General features: G+C 33.5%; 1 long non-coding RNA gene across 1 annotated transcript; it reads right to left on the minus strand.

The window, feature by feature from the left end:
• Positions 1–782: 782 nt before the first annotated feature.
• On the minus strand, positions 783–4,702 carry LOC128931954 (uncharacterized). Its single transcript, XR_008481102.2, has 4 exons — positions 4,605–4,702; positions 3,476–3,599; positions 2,831–2,955; positions 783–2,215 (listed from the first exon to the last, which is right to left on the minus strand). It is a non-coding gene; the product is annotated as an uncharacterized LOC128931954 (long non-coding RNA).
• Positions 4,703–6,677: the final 1,975 nt, after the last annotated feature.

Below are 6,677 nucleotides of genomic sequence, written 5' to 3' on the forward strand. Positions count from 1 at the left end.
ATTGATTCAAATGCTAATCTATCTAGAAAAGCCCTCAGAGATACAGCCAGAAATACCTGCTATCTGGGCATCCCTTATCCCAGTCAAGTTATCCATCACAGATCAAAACAATGTATTGCTTCAGAATCCATGTCTGAAGTACACTGAATAAGAGTGATACTCTCAGATTGCCTTTTCACTCATTTGTTTCTTCTTTCTATTATTTGCTCATTATCTCACATTTGGTGATTCCACAATCATTTCCCTTGTGTTTTCTTTTTTGTTTTTAATAAAGACAAACACGATGCTGTGACCTAGGAAAAAAACAGATTTGTTGTCATTAAAGGTCATACTGCTTTTCTTGAATGGTGCTTCCAAAAGGTATGAAATTGGTTCATTTTATGGTATGTGTGTTGAAACATAATGGAACAATACTCTGAGAGTTAGAAGACATAGCCGGGAGTTGAACAATGAGTACACATGGACACAGGGAGGGGAGCATCACAAATTGTGGTCTCTTGTGGGGAACTAGGGGAGGGAGAACAGGGGGTGGGGAGTGGGGAGGGATAACATTGAGAGAAATGTCAGATACAGGTGATGGCGGGGAAGGCAGCAAACCACATTGCCATGTATGTACCTATGCAACAATCTTGCATGTTCTTCCCATGTACCCCCAAACCTAAAACACAATAAAATATATATTAAAAAAAATAAATAAATAAAAATAAAATGATTTTTTTTCTACATTTTATAATTCTTGACACAATCACTTGACTTATGCTAATGTTTTGATTTCCCCCAACAGCAAAATGAAATCAATAATGCACAGTATTTACTTACTTTGTAGCAATATTTGGGGGTGTGTTATGAAGAAAATGATTTTCAGCTATCTTGAAGAATTTTTTAAATGTTCTGACAAATGATTATACTCCATTTAGTAGATAAGAAAATAAAAGCAAAAAAATCTCAAGTAAATTTTTTTATACTGCAGACATTTTAGTTGGAACAGTGAAGAGGATATAAGGATGACTTATGTGTCTATCATATAAAATTACTTTTATGTAAAGAAACCATTTGGTGACACTGAACCAGTTATCAAATATTAAGGCCTCCTAAACTAAAAAAAGCTAAGTCAAAAGACTAAGTTATATTGGAAATTGTTAAATAATGAACACACTGTAGGTATGAATAATAGTTTAACTGGTAGGTATTCTTTCGACATTGACATAAACTTTCTATTTCTTTTAGGCCAATAACCAGGAAAAACAACAGTAATCTAAAAGGCTTATCTCATGTCACCTTTTAATTGATATTTGAAAACACACTAGCCTCGTCTAGTTTAGTGGAAAACAGCCTGATTATTTAACTTCCCAAATATCCTAATAAAGAGCTGATTAGGATTTAAAGATCCCAAATGAGTCTCCTAAAATCCATGTACATTAAGTGATTCGCATTGTAATGTGATGAGATTATAGACCATTGGCATTACTTTGGAAGTCCTGGATTATTTTTTCTATGGCTAATTAACTGTATGGGACCTACATAGGTAGTTAAACAGTCTTCTGTAAGTTTTCTACTATTTTAAAAGGAAAAACCCTATGTTAAGGCAACCATTTAAGTGAAGAATGAAAAAAAAATGCTTACTATATTTGTCACTAGTTTCTTCTTATATAAACAGAATATCTAAATCATAACATTTTAAGCTAAAACAGCACTTTTGAAAGTTCAAGTTCTCTTGATCTATAAAAGTAATTTGTGACTGCACAGTAAGCAAAACAAAGGTTACCAATCCATGGCCCAAATTATTAAATAGAAAAGACCAAGGTGGGCATGATTATTTTTACATTTCTGACATATGCAATTTTTCACATGCTAATACTTCAGTGGACGATGGGAAGCATTGAGGAAGTGGATTGTCATGGAGCTGTAGATGCACTTGTAGAAATTGCTTGCTTGCAGGAATGCAGGAATGAGCTTTGATCCTTCAAGTACAGCTTCTGTGTAGAAATCCAATGTGTAGTGCAGAGATGGAAAAACACTTTTCTTTTTGTTTTTACTTAAAACGATTTTTGGTCATGTATCTGAAGCTTGAATCCCTATTAAAAAACAACATCCACATCCCATAAAAATAAGTTTCCACTATGAGAGGCTTATGTTTGTAGGTTGCTTTCACTTTTTCTCCTTCCATTTCAGCATCTGTAAAAGGATGCGCCTCAATTATATACTATTTAAGGTCCTGCAAGATAGAAAATTGGATATTTTTATTAAAAGGAAGTTTCAATGGATTGATGAAAAGGTGCATATATAATAAAGGTAGTATCATGAAATATTAGCTAGGTGGAGTGTATACGGGAGTTCCCTGTAGTTTAAAAAATCTTCATAATGAAATATTGAAAAGCACAATATTGATTAATGATATTCTACAGTATGTACTGATATATAAAAACTGATACATGCATTCACATTATTTAGTATTTACAGTAATCTCCGAAGTATAATTAAATTTTGTTCAGCTCCATTTTATAGATGCAACTGAGGAAAGAGAAACATTTACCTATGATAACCCAACTAGCTAGCTGAAGATTAGAAAAAGAAATGCAGCTCCTGATTATTGTAATAAAAATTTAAATTGTTTGTATACATATATATGTAAATATGTATAGGCGCATATATATATTCTATTCGCCAAGTATTCATTCATACTTTAGACATGTATCAAATGTGTGCAGCTGCATGATAATGACTCCATTCAATTGCATAGAAATTTACAGTTTACAGAATAGTTTTAAATGTGTTGTCTCATTCAATTAATAAAACAAAACTGTGTGATAGGTCAGGTAGAAGATATTACCTGTATGTTAGCAATGAGATCTCTCATCACAGAAAAATATTTTGATTTTCTCGGGTTAATCCAATCAAAAAATTAGATCTTGGCCCAAAATCCTGGTTGTCTGTCTCCTATTGGAACTGTGTAGACTATAAAAGAAAGGAAGGGACTTTACTTATGAGCAACTAACAATCAGACTGGCAAGATATGTCTTATATGGAAATTAGAAAATAAATTATAAACATTAGCAAATACTCTCTTGGTTCTGTAAGAATACAATAGTCAGGAATGTACTGAAGAAAATTCACAGTAAGAGAAAAGACTGCTGTTACTTCCAAGATGACTGATCTTTGGATTTTTTATATTGCTGTCAATTCAGAAACATTTGAAATAAAACAGTTTTATTCTTTATCAGTGGTTCTCAAATTCTTCAGCAAATTTGGTGGTATACTAATGATCCTTATATTCATTTTTTTTTTTTTTCCTAAAAAATGAATCTTGGTCAAGCATAGGGACTCATACCTGTAATCTCAGCACCTGAAATCTCATACCTGAAGGCCCAGGTAGGGGGATCACTTGAGGCCAGTAGTTTGAGGCCAGCCTGGGAAACATAGCAAGACTCCAACTCCACAAAACATAAAAACATTAGCCTGGCATGGTGGTGCATACCTGTAGTTGTAGCTCCTTGGGAGGCTGATATGGGAGGATCACTTGGGTCCAGGAGTTGGAGGCTGCAGTGAGCTATAATCAGGCCACTGCACTCCAGTCTAGATAGTAGAGCAAAACCCAGTCTCTGGGAAAAAGGAAAAAAAATGTGAATTTTGGGATGCTTCACTTGAAAATCTAAATAATCCCCTTATTTGTACTTAGGACCATCTAGTAAAAGTCCATATCATCATCACCATAACCTCAATCTGCTCAACCTGTTTTTGAAAGGAATGCTCTTATGACTGCACCAGAATAGCATGAATATGTAGGAATTTATAATGACTTTGAACAATGTAAAGTTATAATAACAGAATCCAGACAAAATACAAAATTTCTTTTTTCAAATGCAACAATTGCTGATTTTGAATTAAGGGAATTAAATTATATGATTTGATTCTATTTTCCTGTGTTGATACAACCCCAATTGTCAAAATAAAATTTCAGTTAAATATATTTTTTCCATTGCGCACTTTCATGGAGAATAGAAAAAGTAAAAGTAACAAAATAAAATGTTAAGTAGGGTAAAATAGAATTATATGGTCAAATTCAATTGATCCATTTATCAGGATATTATTGTTGTATAATTTTAAAAAAGGGTAGTTAGATTTTTCTCTATTGTCTTTACACTAATTTGATCCTGTCAATAATCTATTTGACATTAGCAAAAATAGCAGAATGTATAGTTACGTTTATAGAAACATGGCGCAATATCTATAGAAGATAAAGTCATAGATACACAATAGAAAATCTTATGTAATTATAGATCATTAACATATTATATTTGAATTTGAATAAGAAATTAGAATATGAAACAGTGAAAATTATTTAAAATTACAATGCATACTGAGGCTTCAAGAAGAATGCCCTTCATGTCTTAGGGTCGCAAGCCTGCATAAAACCATTGGATAATTTCATTCCTCCTGATTTCTTCCTTAATCTGTCGTAGAAGGGAGATCATTGGCACCTTAAAAGTCTTAGGTAAAGACATTAGTTTTCTCATTTTCTCACTTTAATTGAATGTGTAGTGTGTATATGAAAGTATAATTATGTCCAGAGGTTGCTTGTCAAACCATGTTTTTCTTGTAATTACCTGATTTGTTCAGCTTTAATCATATTTACTTTGAAGGTCAGCTGTCCTGCTCAGACACGGTTAGTTGAAGAGGGAAAAATATGTAACACCCACAGGCAGGAAGCCTAAAAGAAAGAAAAATGAAGGGAGTGTTGTCTTCCCATTTAGACAATAAACAGAGCCAAACTCTCACCTATAAATTATTATAGGCTGACAGATCATATTATTTGCTTTCACTTCATGATGTTTCATATTCATTTTTACCATTTGATACTGACTTGTAACTTTTGAGAAAGAAGGCTTATCACTCTTCTTTGAAGATTTAATTAACTTTGATCTTGTTAGATGCTAGTGATGATGAATCTATTCAGGAATAGACTTAAGGAGAGAAAGCTGATAATGTGCATCTCTCTTTTTCATGATCTCCACTTAGAAAACTATTTTAAGTCAATTTTTCATCACATTTTTACACATTATGGAAACCTTCTCAAATTCACATACCTGGCTCTAGGTTAACTATTAAAGTGGTATTTTAACAGTATGACTCCACTTAATGTCACAAATCTACAGGATTATTACAATCAGTAAACATCACTTATAAATACTTATTTACTTTTGGATACATTTACATATAATGAATACAGAGCAAACTACCCAATTATATCTTGAAATTGTTATCAGGAGGGAACCAACCTAGCTAGTGGCTTCATCTTGGTACCAAGTTGAAAATGATATTATTAATGGTGTGAAGAAAAAGACAAATAAAAAGTAGCAACATGAAGAAAGTTAGCACTAAAAGCAAATTTTAACTAGTATATAATAACCAGTAGAAGGATTTGATAGGATATTTAAGACAACTGAACCCTTTTGTACAAGGGAACAAGAAGATATCCCATCTAATTGTGTCAGAAAAAAAGGAAATTAAAAAATTCCAAACAAAAATAGTCACTAATGATGATCCACCTATCTATTGCTTATATAATACAAAATCCCCAAACTTAGGGGTTAAAAATGCCAACCATTATTTTATTACTATGTTTTATAGTTTGAGTAGCTGATTAGACTCAAGCAGGTGGTTCTGATTCTCTCCTGCACTTGCACTTGGACAATGGCTGGAGCTAGAGCTGGCTTAAAAGCCTCTTTGCTCACATCTGGGACCTCAGCTGGGCTGTTGGCCAGAACACTGAAATACAGCATTTACATATGACCTGGGCTCAAGGTGCCACAGGGAACAAACATTTTGATTTTTTTCTTTTCTTTCTTTCTTTTTTTTTTTTTTTGCAGGAGGAATTACGATTTATTTTTATATTATTTAATTTATTTTTTTATCATACTTTAAGTTCTGGGGTACATGTGCAGATCATGCAGGTTTGTTACATAGGTATGCTCGTGCCATGGTGGCAGTTTGGGGCATCCATCACCCCATCATCTACATTAGGTATTTCTCCTAATGCTATCCCTCCCCAATCCCCCCACCCCCTAATATTCCTCCCCTAGTCCCCCATTCCCCAGGCCCCAGTGTGTGATATTCCACTCCCTGTGTCCCTGTGTTCTCATTGTTCAACACCCACTTATGAGTGAGAACACGCTGTGTTTGGTTTTCTGTTCTTGTGTCAATTTGCTGAGAATGATGGCTTCCAGTTTCATCCATGTCCTTGCAAAGGAAATGAACTCTTCCTTTTTTATGGCTGCATAGTATTTTATGGTACATATGTGTCACATTTAAGTTCCTGCTTCACTAAATGTGGAAGTCAGAACTAGTCCACCCTTGATATAATTGGGTCAGTTGGCACAGATTCTATCCATTTGACTATCACATGTAACAATGTTTGCAATCTTAGCTTTTCTCAGTAATAAAGTTTATTCTTTAAGTGCATGTGTCCTATATTTGTTTTACATTTCAATGTATTAAAAACTCAAGAGTCCCACTTCAGAGACTCTGCCATCTCAGTACCTTAATGATATTAGATGCTAAATGAATGCTTGTTAAAAGCAATTATAACTGTTACGGTTCTACACCACATGAGAAATGTTGGATTATACTTAAATTAAATGAACTTAATTTAAAAATTCCCTCCTAAAGAGATAAGAGGC

The sequence above is a fragment of the Callithrix jacchus genome, chromosome 4 (assembly GCF_049354715.1).
Source record: "Callithrix jacchus isolate 240 chromosome 4, calJac240_pri, whole genome shotgun sequence".
In the NCBI taxonomy this organism is placed as follows: domain Eukaryota; kingdom Metazoa; phylum Chordata; class Mammalia; order Primates; family Cebidae; genus Callithrix; species Callithrix jacchus.